The 21724-nt window shown below is 39.2% G+C and overlaps 1 protein-coding gene across 3 annotated transcripts in view; it reads left to right on the forward strand.

Annotated features, from left to right (window-relative positions):
- Positions 1–21724, forward strand: part of TENM2 (teneurin transmembrane protein 2) — a 1118865-nt gene that overhangs the window by 345041 nt on the left and 752100 nt on the right. The window lies entirely within an intron of this gene.

Below are 21724 nucleotides of genomic sequence, written 5' to 3' on the forward strand. Positions count from 1 at the left end.
CTACACTGATCTCTGGGAAGGATGGCGTGGAGAGGTTCATTCTCTGGTTGACAACCCCGAAATCTCAGAGTGGGCAGGGAGGAGTAGGGCGTGTCCTTGGAAGACATGCTCCACTGGGTATGATTGTTTAGAATCTAGTCACATGGGGGCCACAAACCACTTTGAGCATCCTCGGGGAAGGGAGGTAAGCTTAATTCTTTAAATTCCTCTACCTGATCCCGCAGGTAGATAATTTAATCTCTGGTGGGAATTTATGGTACTGATCAATCAAGTTGAACTAAACCCAGTCTGTACCTCACTTCCAACTCTATTACTTTCCCTAAGCACCTCTCCAGTTGTTATGAAAACATACACACATACACACACACACATATCTGTGTGTTTTTTTAATGTGCTATGCCTTTGTTTCCAGAAGTTTTTCTGTGTGGTTTTAGTAAGACATTATTTTCCAGACAAAATATAGACTTAGACTGAGGTAACAGGGCTCTAAGTGTGTATGCACTAAAATACTGGACTCATTTCCATATCAGAGTATTTATTTTTTTTAACGCAAGACGGATGTTCTGCTTCCCTTTACTGGTCACATAAATGAGCTTATCTAGTTCTAATTTTTGTCTCAATATAAAAAGCATCAAGTTTTAGGTTTCATCCATCTAATTTTCATTCTGTATAATTATTTGTGGTAAACTGGATTCAGTTTGTACCATCTGTTCATAAGGTTCAGGCAGATTATATTAAAGGTATGCACTTCCCAATATCTGAATATCCACATTCAGACGTCATGCTGTCTCTCGGAAGAAGGCAGCAGCTCACTCCTAGGCTGTCCTCGGGGAAAGTAACGTGACCAGGGCTGAGTACACGCACGTGGGCGCCTCTGTGCCCTCCGCTCTTTCCGGTTCCGGGCGTGTTTGGAAGCCTATGGTTTTTTTCACAGGCCTTTCTTACCTTAGGCCAGTCATTTTCACCTGGTGTACCACAAGCATTTTTAGAACATGCAGTATCTGACTGTTTAGTCAGGGGCACTGACCTCTTTTCCTTGAGATTGTCAAATAAAAAAAAATGACAGCAGCTCACACAGCAATAGCCATCCAGTGTGAGTGAATCAAAAATTATGCTTATTCTTTTTGTCAGATCAGCAAGAATATAGAATATATTTTTGGGCGTGCCACAGAATTTTAATAATTAGTTTATGGGTGCCGTGAGATGAAAAAGGTTGAAAATCACTGCCTTAGGCAAAACTGTAAAAATTATTCTGATAGCTTCTTTTCTCATTAGCCCCAGAGCCAGTGTGGGAAGCGCTCTCTTCTTTGATATCTCTATCAGGAGGAGAGGTAGGAAGGCTCAGTTACATTAGCAAGCGACTCAGTAGCACACCAGTCATTTTTGTTTTTAAGATTTTATTTATTCATTTTAGAGAGAGGGGACGAGAAAGAGAAGGGGGGGGGAGAGCAGAAAGCATCAACTCCCATACGTGCCTTGACCAGGCAAGCCCAGGGCTTTGAACCGGCAACCTCAGCGTTCCATGTCAACGCTTTTACGCGCTGCGCCATCGCAGGTCATGCTCAGTCATTTTTTTGAAAAAGCACAGCGTCATATAACAGAGGTAAAAGTTTGCAAGATGATTCAAGTTTTATTTGCCTCCTGCTTTTAAAGGCTGTTCTCTGCCTCCCAAAATGTTAGGCAAAATGGTTTGTTCCTTTTTTTAAAGAAGTGACTCTAAAGCATTGACCTGGAACACTGAGGTTGCCGGTTCAAAACCTTGGGCTTGCCTGGTCAAGGCACATATGGGAGTTGATGCTTCCTGCTCCTCCCCCTTCTCTCTCTCTCTCTCTCTCTCTCTCCCCTCCCTCTCTCTAAAAATCAATAAATAAAATATTAAAAAAATATATAAAAAAAATAAAGAAGTGACTCTGCAGCAAGTTTGAAATCAGCCTATTTTAAACTGGAAATAATGTATCTCTCTCTCTCTCTCTCTCTCTCTCTCCTTCTCAGTCTCTCTCTTTAAAGCAAAGGAATAACTGCTTTAAAGACCCTTCCTTGAGTTAGTGTAACACCCCTCCTTAAGTCAGAGCAACACTTCCTATTTCCCAGGCAACTTTCAGGCAAAATATTTACTAAATATGCATAACCCACCAATGGCAAGATTCTCGAGTGCCGTCACTGAAAAAAATAATGCGAGTTCTGCAGGTCACTGGGGCCAAAGTATTAGTCATCTACAGTGACACTTAACTTCCCAACCTTCTACAATAAATATTGTTTATTACAATAAAAAAGAAAACATTCTAATTCTCTGATTAATTTAAGAGCTGTTGACCTTTTTGATTATAATTGTGACCAATTTCAAAATGTCAAATAAGTTAAAAGGATTTTATTGCTAGAGCTAAGATGAGAAAGCGAGTATCACATATAAAGGAAGACATTGCGGCAGAATTTTATCAGCAAGACCAGTAATAATGATAGCAAGAGGCAACACTTAGATCATTCTTAATATTTGCTAGATATCTTTCTAAATACTAGACTATATCAACACATGTTGGCCTTACAAGAGCTCTATGAAAAGAGGACTATTATTATGAATTATTTACAGATGAGAACAAAAAGAGTCACAAAGAATTTATGGAACTTACCCAAGGTTACACAGCGGGGGTTACGGGGTGGAGCCAAACTTTAAAGTAAGGCACTCCCATCCCAGAAGCTGTCCTCTTACCAGTATGAAATGCTGTTTCTCCAAGCATTAAAAGCAATGAATACATTCAGATTCAAGTCAAATATCCTCTTTTTAAAGTTTGTTTTTAATTGTGGTAAACTACCAGTAACACAGAACTTGCCATCTTCACCATTCCTAAGTGTGCAGCTCAGTGGCATCAGCACATTCACACTTTGTGTAACCATCCCCACTGTCCCTCTTCAGCAGTTTGTCATCTGTGCCCAGTGGGAAGCAGCACCATTAAACAGTAACTTCTAATGCCTGTCTTCCCGTAGCCCATGGCAACGAGTGTGCTTCCTGTCTCCGTGGCCTGGGCCTTTTTTCTAGGGTCCTCGTGTAAGTGTGCTTGTATCTCTGTCTTTTCGTGCCTGGCTTATTTTACTTAGCATAATGACCTCAAGGTTCGTCATGTTTTAGAATGTGTCAGATTTTCCTTTCTTTGTAAGTTTGACTCAAATTCTGTTGTATGCATATACGGTATTTTATTTATCCATGCATCCTCTGTAGACACTTGAGTTGCTTCTACTTTTGATTATGTGAATAATTCTACTAGGAACATAGATGTACAAATATCTCTGGAATTGCTGGCTCATATGAAAAAAATCTATTTTTAATTTTGTGAGGAACCACCATACTGTTTTCCATATGCACTATTTTTACATTCCTACCATCAGAGCACAAGCATTTCAATTTATCCACATCGATGTCAACAAGTGTTATTTTCTGTTGTCGTTGTTGCTTTAAGATAGCCATTCTCATGCGTATGAGGTAGAAAACTTTTTAATCAGTCATGGAAACTGTACCCACATGTTGAGAACATAGCCAATATTATTCAAAAGTAGATTTCCTAAATATTTTCTTACTTTTTGCCCCCAACAACTAGACAGGTCCCCAGATCATTCTGCATATTGCTGTTTGTATGTAGCAACAAGCGTGTATGTGCGTGTCTGTATATATATATGGATAGATATGATATAACATATATATAATATATTAATAAATATATACTAATATTAGACTTTTGTGCATCTTATGGAAAAAAGGAAAAACTTATTTAAGCATATTAACTTCTTTCCTATTTCTAAGTATAAAAGTTTCAATTTGGAAGGAGCCATGGAGATTCATCCTTTTATGTCAAAGAAGAGGAAACCGAAGTCCAGACAGGTTAAGTGATTGGTCCTAGTTTGCAAATTTAGTTAGAGCCTGATCCAGGTTGGGATTCCTACCTCCCAGCTCTCGGAATCCAGAACCCATCCAACCTCTATAAGATTTTATTCAATACTTATATTTTCTTTTCTTCAGTGAGAACCGGGAAGGTAGAGAAACAGACTCCTGCGTGTGCCGTGACCAGGATCCTCCCAGCAATTCCCCTATGGGGCGATTCTCTGCTCATCTGGAGCTGTTGCTGTCTTGCTTAGCAACTGAGCTACTTGAGCACCTGAGGAGAGGCTATGGACCCGTCCTCAGCACCCAGGGCCACCTTGCTCCAACTGTGCTATGGCTTCAGGAAGGGAAGAGAGATAAAGATAAGGAAGTGGAGAAGCAGATGGTCACGTCTCCTGTGTTTCCTGACTTGGAATCAAACCCCAGACATCCCCATGCCAGGCCAATGCTCTACCACTGAGCCAACCAGCCAGGGCCCTATAAGATATTATATATAACATCTTACTATACTTATATAGCATTATATCATGTATCATAAATATTAACAGGATATGTCAGTTTAAAGTCATTTTCACACACCCCCATATGGAGCCCTCTCCCACCATGTTCCCAGCTGTATACCATTTCTTATAGGTGTGCTTCTTTTTAGAGTTTGAAATTGAAATGCCTAATTTTGCTTAAAACTGCAAAAGGTTGTTTTAAAATTTCATTTGCACTGAAGATGTTTAGTGTGAAAGACATATAAGTTCATCTCCATCTAACTCGTCATAGTTCTTAACACAGAGATGATGACCCTGGCCTGCCACTGGTATTTTTAGAACTAATGGCAAAGTGTCTGTTTTTTTCCGTCGGCAGCATACACCACAGACAGCCACAGTTCATTGGGCTGGAGAATGTCAGCTGTTTAACTAAAAATAAACCCCTCTATGAAACACTAACAAAGATAATGTCAGATTCCTTAAAACACCAAAAAGAAGTGCTTTTAAAAAAATCTACCGAATTGCAGTGGGGTAACCTGTCCACTTTATATGCCTCCTGGGGACTCCTTGTATTTTAATACGTTTTCTTTTTGCAAATCCATCACTTCAGGATTGTGTGATTTGTGCATCTCCCACCATTGAAATAAACCACCGTTGCTTATCCACTTGCAAATAATTGAAACTGTACACCCCACTTTAGTTTCAACCCACTAATAAGCAACTAATTTAGCACAATGCACCTGTTGGTACAAGGAAAACCTAGACTGAGGGTCGTGTTTGGTACTATCGCCTGACAGCCCATACAGCTCATGAGACTGTTTTAAACACTGTGTGTGTCACTACTGGCTTTTTGTTTTATTTTTGGTGTGGAAGGGGTGTGTGTGTGTGTGTGTGTGTGTGTGTGTGTGTGTGTATCTTTAGTCTGTATTGTGATATGTTATTGTGCTTTAAAAAAAAACTTACCAAAAGAAAAAAAAAACAAAAAAACTTACAAAGTCCAGAAAGACTTTTTTTTCTACTTCATTTTATGGGATGCCATTGTCCTTTTTACATATTTGCAAAAGGATGGACAAAAGACACAGGCTGTTTTCTTTACAGCAGCCACGTTGTAACTTCCTCCTTGAGGTCCATGTTCTAGATGGCCTCAAGAGACAGCCTGCTTCTGGGGGTTCTTCTGATACTAAACTGGGCACACTTTGGAGATTCATAGGCCTGCCTGCTGAGCTGCACTGTCATTAGAGTACAGTGTGACACGTAGTAGCGCCACGATGTTGGTTCCTTTCCAGCACACTCAGTTTCTCCTAGATATTCTATTCAATGTTTACAAGAGATCTTGTACTGCTTTGAATTCTGGTTATCCAGCCCCATGTCTACATAGATGGGTGCTTGATAAATATTATATATATATTTTTTTTCTTTTTTTTTTTTTTTTTTGTATTTTTCTGAAGCTGGAAACGGGGAGAGACAGTCAGACAGACTCCTGCATGCGCCCGACCGGAATCCACCCGACACGCCCACCAGAGGTGACGCTCTGCCCACCAGGGGGCGATGCTCTGCCCCTCCAGGGGGTCGCTCTGCCATGACCAGAGCCACTCCAGCACCTGGGACAGAGGCCAAGGAGCCATCCCCAGCGCCCGGGCCATCTTTGCTCCAATGGAGCCTTGGCTGCGGGAGGGGAAGAGAGAGACAGAGAGGAAGGAAGGGGGGTGGAGAAGCAAATGGGCACCTCTCCTGGCCGGGAATCAAACCCGGGTCCCCCACACGCCAGGCCGACGCTCTACCACTGAGCCAACCGGCCAGGGCCAAAAAATATTATATTTAAAAAGGGACACACATACTGCATGTACCTTACGCAGTTATCAACTACAGTATACCAAAACCCAAGCAGCCAAGGGTTTATGCAGGGAAGTCTGCATACGGCACAAAGCATAGGCAAATACATTAGTATTGTAAGGTGTAAACTAATTTACTTCTGATAATATGATTCTAATTTATGAGTTTTTCTTTGTTTCACCCAGAAGTCAGTATTCTTGGTAATTTCAGATACTTATTGCCTATTGATCATCCATTGTTTTGCAGCAGACTTGAAATAAATGTAAGCTTAACAGATCTGAGAGGTTAATGGCCCATGAAAAGCATCATAGTTGCAAGTTAGAGATAGAAACAAACTACATAGCCCCAGAGCCCTGGCTCCTCAAGAGACAGATATGCCAATCAAGTTTCAAAGTCAAGTGGTTGGTCAATTTCACATACAGGCAGACATGCACATGCAAGCCTTCCTTGGATTTCTTCAGGTTAGTACAGTTCTTAGGGTACTGGAGTAAATAGTGAATGCAGCAAGCTCTGATGTCCTCCTAGAGCTTAAAGTACAGTATAAGCGATAAGGTACAACTCTTTCACGGAAATCCAGACAGGGGCAAAGACAAAGGTGTAAAAGTAGAGTGTGTTTTCTAGTTCACTACCTACACATCATGGAGGTGGAAAATCCAAACAACAAATGATAATTCTCTTGTTCTCAGTAGTACCGTTACCTATTGCCAACATAGCCATGCATGCATGCCTGCTGATGATAACAGTAGCTGACATTGACTGAGCATGCCCTGTGCACCAGCCCCCTCAATAAGCCCTCCCCACAGATAATCTTAGTTAAACATCACACCAGTCATGTAAGATGCTTCTGTTGTTTTTATTCTCATTCTACACATGAGGAAAACATGGCTCAGAAATGAAAAGAAACTAACCCAATGTCATAAAGATGGCCGATGGCAGAATGACAATTCTAACTTCAGGTCTTTAGTTCACTGTGGCCACCTTCGCCCCTTGTTAACTAGCACATTATCCCCCAAAGGACAGTGTCTACTCTCCGGTGGCTCTTGTGAACTCAACTGGATGTCTTTTTAATAATATAGGTGTATATAAGTATTTTGAGATCTTAAAAGGCATTTCATTTTATACATGGTATATTTATTTCACTTCAGCTTCTGAAAAGTGTGAGTTGTTTGGCTTCTTAATTATTAGAAGGTCAGAGAGCTTGTATTTCATAAGAGAAAACCATTTAAAGTGTGAATCTAGAGCGTTGACTGCGGTGGTAAAGAAGGAGGCAGGTGCATGGGCGCTCTGGTTTGGGATCTCACTGAGATTTGAAGTAGTTCAAGGAGGAAGGGTGATGATGACCGTGCATAGAGTCCCAAGGGGCTGCCCAAACTCTCTGTTGAATAAATGGGGCCAGAATTGCCCCAGGATACTTCATGACAATTTTTCATCTTCATTGTCTATAATTTCACTGCTGACTCAGAGTGGTGTTTTCTCCCCTTGGGAGTAGGGCTGCTTATCAGAAATTAGTGAAGTGTTCAAGCCATGAGGGAAAGCACAAGTCGTCTGCAGAAGGACTGCCTTAGAGAATGTCTGTTCTTTCCTTTATTAGTCTTTCTCGTCTTCCCTCCCATAGAGGAAACAGTGAAGCAGGTAAACCTTAATGCCACCTGCAACCTCACATTACTGAAGAGCATATCTTTGACAAGTATGTGTCCTCTTTTTATGAATGGGTAATAAAAAAGTTAACATCTGTTGCAAACTAATCATCTATCTGGATACACAGTTTTTATAGCAGTTAGAGGGAAGGGAAAGTCAAATTCTTTAATGATGAATTGCTGATGTGAGCCTGTATCATGAATAGCATATTAGGCGTTTTTTTATGTGTCCTGTTATCCAGTATTACTGATAGAGGACTTCAAATGGAACCCATTTCTATTGTAACATTAGGGTGCAGAGCCATAAATGTGCTCACCTTAGCGTAGGAGAGCAAATCACTTGTAAACCTGTTCTGCAAAACATGGAAGGCAGACCCTGGCCCTTCCCAACAGGCCTGACTATATTAACGTATAGGAGATTATGGTCAATCACCCTTGTAGAAAAAGATTGGATACCGTTTCGGCTTTCAAATCCCTCGTATTAGTATTAGCAAGAGACACATTTCTCTCCTACGAAATTTTAAAAAGGCACATAAGTATGCATTTACTGGAAATATGCTGAACTATTTAATTTTAATTTAGGTAATTAGCATGCATAAGGCATACAGTGGAATCTAACTTATGATCCATAACTTTCCCAGTGAAGTGTCTCAGACTTGCCATGTGACTGTGATGTGTTTATCAGGGGAAATATTTTAAAACCCAGATCCCCCCCCCAAATATTGCACGTCTCTCCAGTTAAAATAATCACACCCCACTAGAGGTGCGTAGTTGGCAGGTAATGTCGAGGGCAGTCCCACTGCGGTATCAGTTGTGAGCAGAGATTGTCCACGCTTCTCCTGTTAGGTGCTAACATGTAGCCAGCATGCTGGTTGGTTAATGTTTACGTGCGTGCTTATTTAAGAACTCTAATATGACTCTTTTCATGTAGTTAGGTTGGGGAAATAGTGTGAGAAGTTATTGAAGATGAATGTATCCCGTTTTGTTCAATTAAAAAAAACCAACAACAACAACAGCTCACCTGTTGTTTGCAAGGACTTTCTGTCCAGTTGTATAACGAGGAGAGATGGGAAAAGGGAGAAGTGGGAGCTGAGCTCCCACTTAGCACCAAGCACCTGCTCTGTAATCTGGCTGGTTTTACTGGGACTTCACCACCACCCTGGGAAAGTGTTATTCTTCAGATTGACACATGAGGGTCAGCATGCAGAAGGAATGTGCCCAAGGCCACTGAGCTACTGGAGGACAGAGCTGGAGTGTATCAGTATGTGCCTTACCCAAAGTCCACAAATATCCTGGATGCATGACTAAATAAAGATCCTGGTTCCTCATGATATTGATCTAAATGCGATCCGACTTAAGGAAGGAAAAATCTAATGGTAAACTTTTCACATCTAGACCCCTAGCTTGGCTGTATTTTCTACTCTTTAGAGTATAATTGACCCTTGAACAATGGAAGGATTAAGGGTGTCAACCTTGTTCAGTCAAATATTTCACTACCAAAAGTTAAATACAAATAGACTACTGCTGACCTGGAGCCTTACCGATCCGATCGCATAAACTGTCAACACATATTTTGAATGTTATATGCATTGTCTACTGTATTCTTACAATATATGAAGTTAGAAAAAAGAAAATGTTATTAAGAAAACCTTAAGGGAGAGAAAGTTGATTTACAGAATGTATTGAAACATATCTGCGTGTAAGTGGACCCGCACAGTTTAAACCTGTGTTGTTCAAGGGTAAATGGTATTAAATATTCATGAAGATACTTAATGATCTTGTCTTCAAGATAAGATCATTAAATATCCTTGAGGAGGAGGTAAAGCTGGAACTTAGCAATATGGTTCCCTTTTTATGGTGTGCTGGACTCGCACAGGTCCCTTAGGAGAGTTTGATATTCCAGTGGCAAGAGACAGCTGCACTCCTCCTCTCCCTCCCTCATGTCCCCTGCAGGAGGCCGGTTGTGTGGGCCAGGAAACCCTGCTGCTCCCTGCCTTCCCTCTGCAGCCCTGCTGGCTTTGGAGAGGCAGGGGGAAACGCTTCATCACACTTAGATCCTGTCTCACAGCTCCACCCTGTCTGACATCCTAAACCGGAAACCGTCAATTCAATGAATGGAGTCCACAAACCGACCTGTGTCTCAGTACACACAACATGGCGAATCTCTCCTGAGCTCGCGTTTCCGAGGTCTCTTACTTATTGTAATGGTAATAGTCATTGACAGTTTGCCTGGCGATAACATCTTCACGTGGTTTATATTTTACTCATGGTAACAAAAGATCGTTTCCTTCTTCCTGCTCGGTGAAAATAAACATACATGAGAGTTCTCTTCCATGAGTCAATTCGATGTGTCACAAAACGAGTGTGTCGATGTTCAATTTTCCAAAAATATTGTGTGTTTATTTATTTTTTAATGGAAAAGGATTTTTTGGAAAGCGCCGTCTTTAACTTTCCCTTGCAGGATCCTGAACATTTTCCTTACATTTTTAGCCAAGTTCTGACTTGGTGAGGGAATTGGCACTAACGCTTTTGTCATTGGATCCGGCTCTGTCTCCCCAACGCCCGTGACTGTGGAGCGGAGGCCTCAGCTAGGCAGGGACTCCTGACAAGTGTTGGAGGCTTAGGGCTGTGCTGCCCGTATCCATGTAACATCCACTGTAGTCAAGGGAAATGGCACGTGGGGAGACACAGGCTGCTCAGCCCATTTTGAGGAAATATATCCTAATTTCAGATGCAACAGTAAGTTCAATAACCTGATCCTTATAACTTGAGCTCACCAGAGGTACAGTGAAAATTACAAAAAAAAAAAAAAAAAAAGAGAGAGAGAGAGAGAAACAAAGGTAAAAAAGGTCATTCTGAATCTCGTTTAAGGGAAAAATAAAAGTGACCCTATACCTTTTCAGAGCGGTCTTCCAGGATGTCCTTTAAAATGTCCTCTACAGAGCCCCTTCCAAACATCGTGAACTTGGAGAATGTAGTTGTTTCCTTTCACATTGGAAACAGCAAAAATAAGGCTGGAATTGAGGTGAAGATACGAACGTTTATAGAACACCCTGATCCTGAATCAGCGGATACAAACATTTCATGTGGTAGGTTACTCCACGGGCCCTGCCTCACTGATCTACATGGTGGGAGTTTTCATACAATGTAGCCTTCCGGTGTCTGCCTTACAGTTGATTACATATTTGGCCAACTCTTATATTTATGGATGTTTCTGGGGTAATAAGGTTTGCTAGAACCTTGATCAGAAATATAAACTCATAAGCTGGCATCTCTTCCTTTCACATTTCATTACAGGAATTTTTCTGGAAGGAATGCCCACCATGAGTGAAGACCAGGCTTATAGAAGTTCTTGAATTTTCAGAAATAATAATGTTCTACCTTGCAACACTACAATGTCTGTGTTGCTATTCTCAGACATTAACTGTAATATAAACTCTTATGCAATAGAAACGGGACAAAAAAGTAAAAGAAAATTCCACGTATTTGGAAACTGTTCACTTTGTATTTAAAATCTGAATGAGATAACAAGGCTCTTTATACATGTTCGCCAGCTAGAGTAGTTTTCCTACTAGGATATTATTATTTTTCATAATTCTCTTAATAAATCTATCAGGCAACGTTGTGATTAACCTTAATCTTCTAAAATGCATAGCACTTCTCTCTTTGTGATGGAATAACCATCAAATGCAGATATGTCCTGTTCCGATAGCACGTTCTCACATAGGCGATTTATAGGAACCTGTACATTGGATCATTACTTCTTGAACAAAATGTTTGCTATATGCTTTTCAACTTTTTCTTGGTCGGACTCAAATAATGCAGCAGTTTTACCATTTACTATGCACAGGAAGAACAAGCAGATAGTCTTTAAGAATTATGATGCTTTTCTGATAGAAAACATTACTGTCGTACTTCATTGAATGGTCTACCTTTGCCATATTCAAATGACGCCACTTGTGAACATCTCTGCCCTTCCGTGTGATGCAAAATTAAATATACTTTGGTTTTGAATTCCTCTGTTCCTCTATTAAAAAATGAGAAGTGCCTTTAGATTTGCATAGAAAGTTTAAACACTAAACTAATCAAATCATTTTGTCAGACGCTCTGCCAGGAGTGTTTAATCACGACACAGATAAAAAGTAAATATTCGTTTGTCTGTGTGTGCGTGCGTGTGTGTGTGTGTGTGTGTGTGTTTAATCTAAAGTTAGGCTGATAGAAAGATCATCAAACTAAGGATTAGTCCTAACACTGCATCAAAATGCACATTTTATGCCTGTGTAATTAGGTTTTAATAAACATGTTTGATGGTTACTTAAAAAACATATTTTTCAATACAGAAGTGACATCTTGTAAACTACAGTAAAAAGAGACTCTTGCAAGACTATTTATTTTTTAATTACAATCTGACTATGATAAGCATTTGTTGTTTTCCAAAGTAAAATGTAATGTTATTAGTCAATTTCTAAAATTTGAGGCTTAAACGCACTATGGTAGAAACCACTCTGAGTCTCTGTTATAGGCCAGTGTGGCTTTTCTGACATTTCTTTAGAATCTTTGTTATTGCTCATAACCTTCTAATTGGGGCCACAGTTTTTAAAGTACTTACAGGGTTTATGATGCATGTGTTAGGTTTAATGAGTTATTAACCATTAACAAATTACTGCTGAAATTATTTTTCTGATTGCCAGTTATGTTTTTATTTAATTCTCAGCCCTTTAGATGTTCAGTTATAATTTATTTTTATTGGCAATTGAAAACCTGAACTATTTTAGCAAAAATAGGATATCAGGATTTATTTTGCTGTGTGGGGTTATCAAAAGGAACTATGCTGAATAGTTTGATGTGGTAGCAATCACAACTATCAATAGAATTTCATGTTTATTCTCTTGAACAAGAAATTTCTTCTATTTCAGAAAACCTGATGAATCAAAAGGGGTTTTGATTCATCATCATCTTACAAATTTATTTATAGTGTTTATTATTTTCCTTTATACTTCTCTCTGTGCCCAGGCAGTATTTTTCAAAAATGACTTAGTTTAAATAAATGACCTTTACAAGTTTAATAGTTAAAGTCCTATTTATCTATAATAAAATGTTGCAATGAAAGTCAGCCCCCATCTACTGGAAAAGATTATTTGTGTCAATCATTGGTGAATACAAAGCTGTTTGCATGAACTGGAACCAAATAGGCATTCAAATTCCCTACCATAATGAAGCTTTAATAAGTCAGTGATGGAAAGTTTTGCCGTAATAGATGATGACCAACACATAAATCAAATTAGCAGATCTTAAGCACAGAAATTATATTTATCTGTATTGACCAATGTAATTGCTTCTTTTATGTGGCTGCAAAGCAATTACAGATCAACATTGTCCTTTCAAATATGTCAGTAGAGCCTTTGAAATTCCTGTAAGATTCTGAAATTCTATGCTATGGTGCATTCACAACTTAAGAAAAGTATTCACAGTGCTTGTTTTTTGTTTCTATTGTTACTTTTTTAAAGCAGGGGGTGGGATTCTTTTCCTCACAATCTATTTGCAATTAATTTGACTATTTTTTGTATGTGTGTGTTACAGTTAAGAGAAAGAGATGCTTTCTTCCCAACTGGTAGGACTAAAGAACTTAGTGTAATATTTTCTAGCTAATCTGAGCAGGATATATTCCTAAGAATGATGGTGTGTTCCATGGAGAGTAACTTAGATGAATTGCCTTTACTCAATATTTGAAAGGAGCCCAATCAGTGCCTTGCTGTACTATTATTAAACATCATATGACCCATAACAGAGGCTCATGGAAGCATCACCAGGTGGTTAGCCATTTATAATGGGAAAAAAAGAGATCCTGTGGTAAAATTCAGATACTATTTATTCTTTTAAAATTATAAAGATCCACTGAAGGTGCTCTATATTTTGGAATGGGTTGATAGTTTGGTTATAGAAAGATGATGAGAGAGCAACTGATTGTCAAAGCATCCGTGGTCTCTTCCTGTTTCATCATTAGTAAGCTGAGTGATTCTTAGCTTTTTGGGAACTGGAAAAAAAAAAAACCTGAATCTATAAGACCTTGGTTTCTCTGGTAAAGATTCCCTAACTCAAAAAACATGGAGTCCATGTTATTAAGACAGTACTACATAATGACATGGCTTTTTCCTATCTCTGCATGTTGATGGTACTCTTTGCTCTATTGTACAAATTAAGAGAGACTGGGGTATTTGTGAGTTAGGTTTAGAAGTACAAGCATAGTCTGTTGCATCCTTTCCCATTAAGTAGGGTTTTCTGAATGTTTGTAAAGAAGAAATGGATCGTTAGCATCTTCCTAAGGGAAAAAAAAAGTAAATAAAAGCATGATCATGGGAAAGTATGAGTTAAAATAGTAACAGAGCTCTAAAAACAAGAAACAAAAGGTGCATTACTGGAAGAATTTGAGTTCAGTCAGCTACACTGATGTAGCAATCCCAGATTTAAAACTTTTTTTCAGTTCTGAAGTATACAGAATATTAAATTTGATAAGATAATTGCAATTTTATAATTTCAAGATGGTTGTTACCTCTTAGAAGTGTCAAATCATTACCATATTCATTCAACAGAAACACATGGCAAAGCATATAGCATATAACTATATACTTCCTCTAACATTCCCACAGCGCTCATTAGACAGGTAGGCACGCGCGGTGATAGACACACGAACATGGTACCTTTAACAGTGAAAAAGTCAAGGGAGGTTTTGTGTTGAAAATCTAAAAGAGGCGGAAGAGTAATCTCCATTCACAGCATTGCAGTTTAGTGGAGTAAGAACTGGATTGTCCAGAAGCTGTGGATGGAGTCTTGGCAGAGCGATGAAGGAAAACCCTTCTCTTTCTCTGAGCCTCGGTTCCGGAGAATCTCTTCCTTAATTCGAAATTCCATTCCTAGCAAAGCGGGCTGGAGACTGCGGTTGCTCCCCAGTCTTTTGCTCTCTAGCTATTTTGCGGTTTCTGGAAGTGGATGGTAACAGGCAAACTGAGAGTCGAGGTCTCCTCTCTCCCTGTTCCCCCTTTAACCTTCAGAGCAAATACTTCCCGCATTTTCTTTTCCACTGAAGACATCCGACGTGGAAATTGTAGCACTCGCCGGGTAAAACAGACACTGGAGACGCTTGGAGAGTTTAAGACAAATCTTTATGGCCAAAAGAATTAGAGAACAAAACAAAGGAAAATAAACCTGCGCAGGGGTGGACTCTAGTGGTAGTAACAAGAGCCACACCGAGCGCCTACAGTCTAGGGGTTTTTATAGCGTAGCAAGCAAGCAGTTCATACAGAAGCAAATTTGGCATTTAGCAATTGGCTCCCCTAAATTAAATTCTAGTCACGTGCCTTAGTAACCAGTCATACAGTTGAAAGCCCCAGCTGGAAATATCCCTATCTATCCCCTAGGATGTGGTTACATTTACTGTCTTAGGAGTTCTTGTGGCTTCCTTATCTCAAGGACTCCTTAGCTCCTAACCATCCTGGGAGTCTAACGACTTCTCTATCTCAAGGACTCTTCAGCTCCTAGCCATCCTGGGAGTCTGGGCTCACCTGTTTACTGGACTAGTTCCTTTGAAGTTATTTCTAAAGCCTATTAATATATTTTATAGCTTTTTATTCGAATGTCACAGAAATTCCAGTTCCACCTCCTGGAATTTCCACCTCCTGGGTCCTCCTTGGGCGTGTGCTTCTTTAATGCAATAGGTGTAAGGAAAAGAGACTTAAAGGAGACATCTCAAAAGGAGTAGGGCCCTGGAGGGTTTTCACCCCGTCTCCCTCTGATACCCCTGATCGGAAGTTATAGACAGTGTTTTAACTGAGGCTGCCTTTTACAAGCCCGCAATTTTTCTTGCTGCAATTGTTTAATCTTGTTTTGACAGCGGGGGAAAAAGCTGGAATTTGTTGGGCTTTCACTTCAAACTAGCAACTATTTTGGAGGAAAAGTTTCCCTTCCTATCGGTCGCGCCTAAAGCGGCACAGTTTGCTCGGCCAATCATGTCACACTCTCAGTTCAGGGACAGAGGAGGTCTCGCCTGGCTGTGTTATCGCGAGAGCGAAGGAAGGCGGCGGTGGTGACGGGGAGGTGATGGCTCCCCCCACACACACACACACTCGTATCTGTAAGGTTCCCGCTTAGCTTTCTACAGAGACTTTATCTGAAGAAAAAATTAAAAGTTTTAAAAAAAAAACCAGTGCTAAACACACAGTTTAATTGGCTCTATTTTTGGAAACTGGGAGATAAATGCTATGTGCGAAGTTAATAACTTATAACTGGGACTTGCTCAAGCCCGTTCTTTCTTTCCACGTGGACCCGTCCAGCGCGGGAAGCGTCAGGATGGATGCACCTGGGATTCAGGGACAGAAACGCCCCTTCCCCAAGGACAGCCGTGACCTCCATGCGACCTGGAGGAACTGAGCAACTGCTCTGTGTCCCAGCTGGACAGAAGAATAACTGGGGTGGGAATGACAGGACTAAAGACAGGACACTAACAAAAAACTAAACATGGTTTCAGTTTTGGGATGATAATGTTATCAGATATCAGATGTGTGTTCACATTTTCCATTTTGCCAACTCTGTGTAGTTTGTGTGTGTGTGTGTGTGTATACAATATATAATATATATTGTGTATTATATATATATAATCATTCTCACTGTGTTGTTAATTAGATGATAGACACATAGGAAGGGAGGGAGGGAAGGGAAGGGAAGAAAGAGGAAGAAAGAAAGAAAAGAGAGAAAGAAATAAAGAAAAGAAAGAGGAAAGGAAAAAGAAAGAAAAAATGAAAAAGAAGAGGAAAGAAAGAGAGTATAACATGTATAGAATCTCTGGGATTTAGAGAGTTTCTCCTCTTCACATATATAATTAAGTTAAAAAATGCAAAAAAGAACATGTGTGTCTATTTATGCTTACTAGTTATGTTGTGAAGAAGAGTGGATCTTTTCATCCCAGGCATGACCTGGCCCCCTCAGCACCATAAAACTTTTCCTCACAGTGGTTTCTGAACTTGAGCTAAACATCAAAATTCTTTCTAAATTCAGGAACCAAAAGAAGAGTATACTAAATCTTAATTTTTTAATATTTTAAAATATCATTTCTGCTACACTTTAACAGGTCTGTATCCTACTTGAATTCTTGAAAAGAAGAACAAAGTGACGTACAGATTCTAACCTGATAGCTGTTTCATAGGCCTGGCTCTATGATCGAGATCAAGCAGAAGCACCGCTGTAGAGAGGCCGTTGGTATAAGGAGGGCATTGGAGCATCCACCCTGAAACTGAACCCAGCTTAAATAGCATCACTGCTAATTACTAACCATGTGACTTCACCTGTGTCAGTTTTCTTATTTTAGAAAACAGAATCAAAATGGCATCAAGCTCATGGGTTCATGTGAGAATTAGATGATGTGTGAATGTGTGGGAACTGTATGTCCTGTAGTTCACATAGTCTCTGGGCCATAGGCAATACCTCATGAGCATGCGTAGGTGGAGAGATTGTGAGCTTTGCAATGAACCTGGGTTCCAATCCCAAATCTCATGCATACTAACTGTGAAAGGTCAGCAAGGTCTTACACTCCCTGATTCTGGGGTTCCTGTCAGTAAAATTATTTTTTTTAAAGCAGGATTTGTAAAGGATTAGAAATCTTATCTGTACCGAATATAAAGTGATGTCAAGAAAAGGCTATGCCATTTGCCAAATGATGAAAAATTAAATAAAAAAGGTTTTTTGGCCCAGTTCATTATGAAAACTTTTAGAGATTTAGGTGAGATAGTCAAGTGTTCACGTATAATCTTTCATTTATTAATTTAGATATGGAAAATTCTAACTGCACTGTATTTTTGTTCTAATTTAACACAGTTCTTGAGGTGCTCCTGTTTAGTATCACATTCGTATTCAACATTGGTGTCTTTGTTAACTAATGCAGGTTTCCCGAGCTTTCATCTCAGCTCAGTGTGAGGGTTGTGGGTCACAGCAGTTCATTACCTCCTGCGTGGTGTCCATTTTATTCCACATCACAAAAACCCATCACAGCTCAGTGTTTTTCATTCATTCGACAGGCAAATATTTATCTCTGCCATAAGTGGTTATCGTGTTGTTTTTTTAAAGTGATATTTAAAAGATTAATTCATGTGCTATTTTGTAAGCTATATAAGTAGCTTAAGTAAGTCCTGGAAAATGATAAAAATATACATTCTTTTAAAACTTCCTTCTCTTTTTTACTAATTCCAGCATCATCAATGAAAGTCCAAGAGTTTGCACACCTAGCCTTGTTTGAGATGTTTCGGGCTAATGTATCTCCCAAGTACATTATGCTGTGAAAACAATGTACTTGAGAGAGCATGCCATAAAAACAGTGACTACCAATACATGCAACACATGATTTCTAAGGGATCTTTCTTTTGGGGGGGACTTACCTTATACTTAGGTATATATTTAGAAATACATTTAATGCAGGTAATAATAATAAAAAAATTAAATAAAATATATACAACATATTTAACAGTATTAACTAATATCCCCTAGACTGATAAAGAATTAAATACAGAAAAGAATATTGCTTATAACTAGAATAGCATTTCTCAGAATTTTAGTTGCAAAATCCCCTTATGCTCTTAAAATTTTTCAACCCAAAGAGATTTTGTTTATATATATTATACCCACTAACAAAAAAATAAAACTCAAAAATATTTTAAAAGTATTTATTTGTTTCTTTTTTCTTTTTCTTTTTTTTTAGTTTTTAGGTGAGAGAAGGGTAGATAGTGAGACAGACTCCCCGCATGCACCCTGAACCACCCGGCAACCCCATCTGGAATAGTGCTCGAGTACCAAGCTATTTTTCACGCCTGAGGCTGTTGTGCTCCAGTGGAGCTATCCTCAGCACCATGGGCCATGATTGAACAGATCATCCACTGGCTGTGGGAGGGGAAGAGAGAGAGAAGGGGGAAGGGAGAGTGGAGAAGCAGATGGGCTCTTCTCCTGTGTGCCCTGACTGGGGATCGAATCCAGGATGTCCATAAGCCAGGCTGACACTCTATCCACTGAGCCAGCGGGACAGGGCCTAATTGTTCATTTATTAGTTTAAAAATAGCAATGATAAGGTTCATTGCACATTAACATAAAAAGCATACTTTATGGCCTGACCAGGCGGTGGTGCAGTGGATAGAGCGTCAGACTGGGATGCGGAAGGATCCAGGTTCGAGACCTCGAGGTCGCCAGCTTGAGCGCGGGCTCATCTGGTTTGAGCAAAACTCACCAGCTTGGACTCAAGGTCGCTGGCTCCAGCAAGGGGTTACTCGGTCTGCTGAAGGCCCGTGGTCAAGGCACATATGAGAAAGCAATCAATGAACAACTAAGGTGTCGCAATGCGCAATGAGAAACTAATGATTGATGCTTCTCATCTCTCTGTTCCTGTCTGTCTGTCCCTGTCTATCCCTCTCTCTGTAGAAAAAAAAAAAAAAAACATACTTTATGAAAAACAAGTATATTTCCAAAAATTTTTGTAAGAAAAATGACGTTAGTTTATTCTCTCTAAATATCTTTCATTCTGAGTTAGTACAGCTGGTTTTATTGTTTTAGTTGAAGAATATGAAGAAAAGCTGGCTTCATACACATATTTAGATAGAGAACAGATACATGTTGATTAGCATTTTAAGTTAATTATGGATACTTTGAATCCATACAAAAACTTAACAAGTGGTAGTTTCTTAAAGATTGTTTACAGTGCAGGATCCTTTTGAAAACATTTAATAGTGTTTTTTACTCTATTAAATTAAAACGCTTTAATTGGCTCTTTCTTAAGGTTGGAATGGGTCTTTTCTCTTATTCAATAATTTGTAAAACCGTGCATTGGTCAGTTGGAAAATATTGTTTCACTGAGATATACAAATCTTCTACATGTAGACAGACTTCATTATAAAATGTCAAAAGTCACATTTGTAAATGTCACCAACAGTCTCATCAGAAAACTGCTGAGCTGTTGGGAAGTTATTGTGCTCATGGTGGCGCACTCCTGTTAATCATGTTTTGCATAATACTAACGTTTTCTTGAAAAGATAGAATTTATCATTGGCAACAAATACTATTCTAGTTGAATTCCTTTAAGTGACGAAGTCACTTCATTTATTTTCCAGAGAATATCTGTTAAATGCAGGGTGTGACAAAAGTAGGTTTACAGTTGTGAGTACATGAAACAAGAGTTTATTCTTGTATTATTATTTACTAATTATTGTATTATTTTCCACACAACCAACTATAAACCTCCTATTGCCCCACCCTGTCTAACCATAGGTTGTTCTTCAGTAGTTATTTTAAGTAAAAATAATGTCCCATAAAAGAAGTGAATAATTAGCTCATCACTCAATCACACACATGCTTTTCTTCAAGACAACTATCATATATGGTTTTGCAGCAGAAAATGCTTTATGCATACTTGCCATTTCATCATATGACTTATTTAAAAATGTACTCAAGAGTCAAGACTTAATAAAATTAATAATTTTTACAGCAGCAAGGGCATTCTTGAGCTAATCTGGCCTCTTTTTTTCCTGCAACCATTATATTTTTTGCTCCATAGGACGCACCCAACCATAAGACACACCTAGGGTTTTACGAAGGAAAATAAGAAAAAAAAATATTCTGAACCAAATGATGTGTTAAGATATTTAATGAAATGCCATATTTTTTGCTCCATAAGATGTGCGGGCATTTCCCCTTCCATTTTTTGGGGGGAAAAAAAGTACTTCTTATAGAGCGAAAAATACAGGAAATGAGAATGAAAATACAGTGACTGCTAGCACAGTCTGGGGCCACTGTCTTGATTGATGCTAAGGCCTCAGCAGTTTTATCCTCCGTTCCTTCTGCACCATCAGTGAAAAAGACAAAGACTCTGTAAACATTTATTAGGAAAACAGCTTTGACCTCAGGCACTCCCAGAGGTCCCAGACTAGACTTTGGTAAACCACCGACAGAAGACGCTAAATAGATGGCATGTCTATGAAATCATGTTAATAGCTGACATCCATTGTTGGCATGCTCTTTTGCGTTATTACACTGTCACATGTTGAGAGCCACAAAATAACTTTGATCGCCCAGTCATCTCATTATCATCACTCTGTATTTTTAATCAGTCACCGGCTTTCTCAAGGCTGTCATGGGAACTGCGCCTTCATGTCAGACGTGTTCATCTGGGAGTTTTCATTAGGCTTGTTTGTAAAATAATTTTTAATACCACCTTAGCCACCAAAAATATAAAAATAGATAGATAGATAGATAGATAGATAGATAGATAGATAGATAGATAGATTAGACAGAGAGATATGTAGGAAGATGTGAAAAGAATGGAAATTAAAAAAGATGGACGAACGGGGCAATAAGGAAGGAACAGAGGAAGGGAGGAAACGACTAAAGCAGCAATGAAGAAAGGAAAGAAAGACTTTGTGGAAGAAGTTCGGAATTAAGATGAACAGTAGGATTCTTTTTATCCGGTTGAAACTGAAGTTCGGTTAGGATGGTCTCTGCAACCAGTTGGTTTCACTCAGTAGCTACACTCTATCATCCTCTTGCTGAATTAAATCTACGTGTAACGTGTGTTATTGCATTTTCTATATAGTTGTGTGCACCCCAAATTGAAAAACCAACACTCTGGGAAAATATGAAGTTGCAATACACGGTTTCTGTATGGTGTTAGAAAAACAACACAAACAAGCATCAGTGGCAGTTTTTAAAAAAAATAGAGACTCATACTTCGAAAAAGAAAAGACACCCTAAATGAAAACATGGCTTGCAAAAGCTGCTTCTGCATCTTTGTCTTCTTTTTTTTTGTTTTCACAGAGAATGTAGCTGTGGTTCAGCTCATTGTACTAACTAACCCCTGCCCACGTGCGCCTCTAACTACTCCA

The sequence above is a fragment of the Saccopteryx bilineata genome, chromosome 4 (genome assembly GCF_036850765.1).
Source record: "Saccopteryx bilineata isolate mSacBil1 chromosome 4, mSacBil1_pri_phased_curated, whole genome shotgun sequence".
Taxonomy (NCBI): domain Eukaryota; kingdom Metazoa; phylum Chordata; class Mammalia; order Chiroptera; family Emballonuridae; genus Saccopteryx; species Saccopteryx bilineata.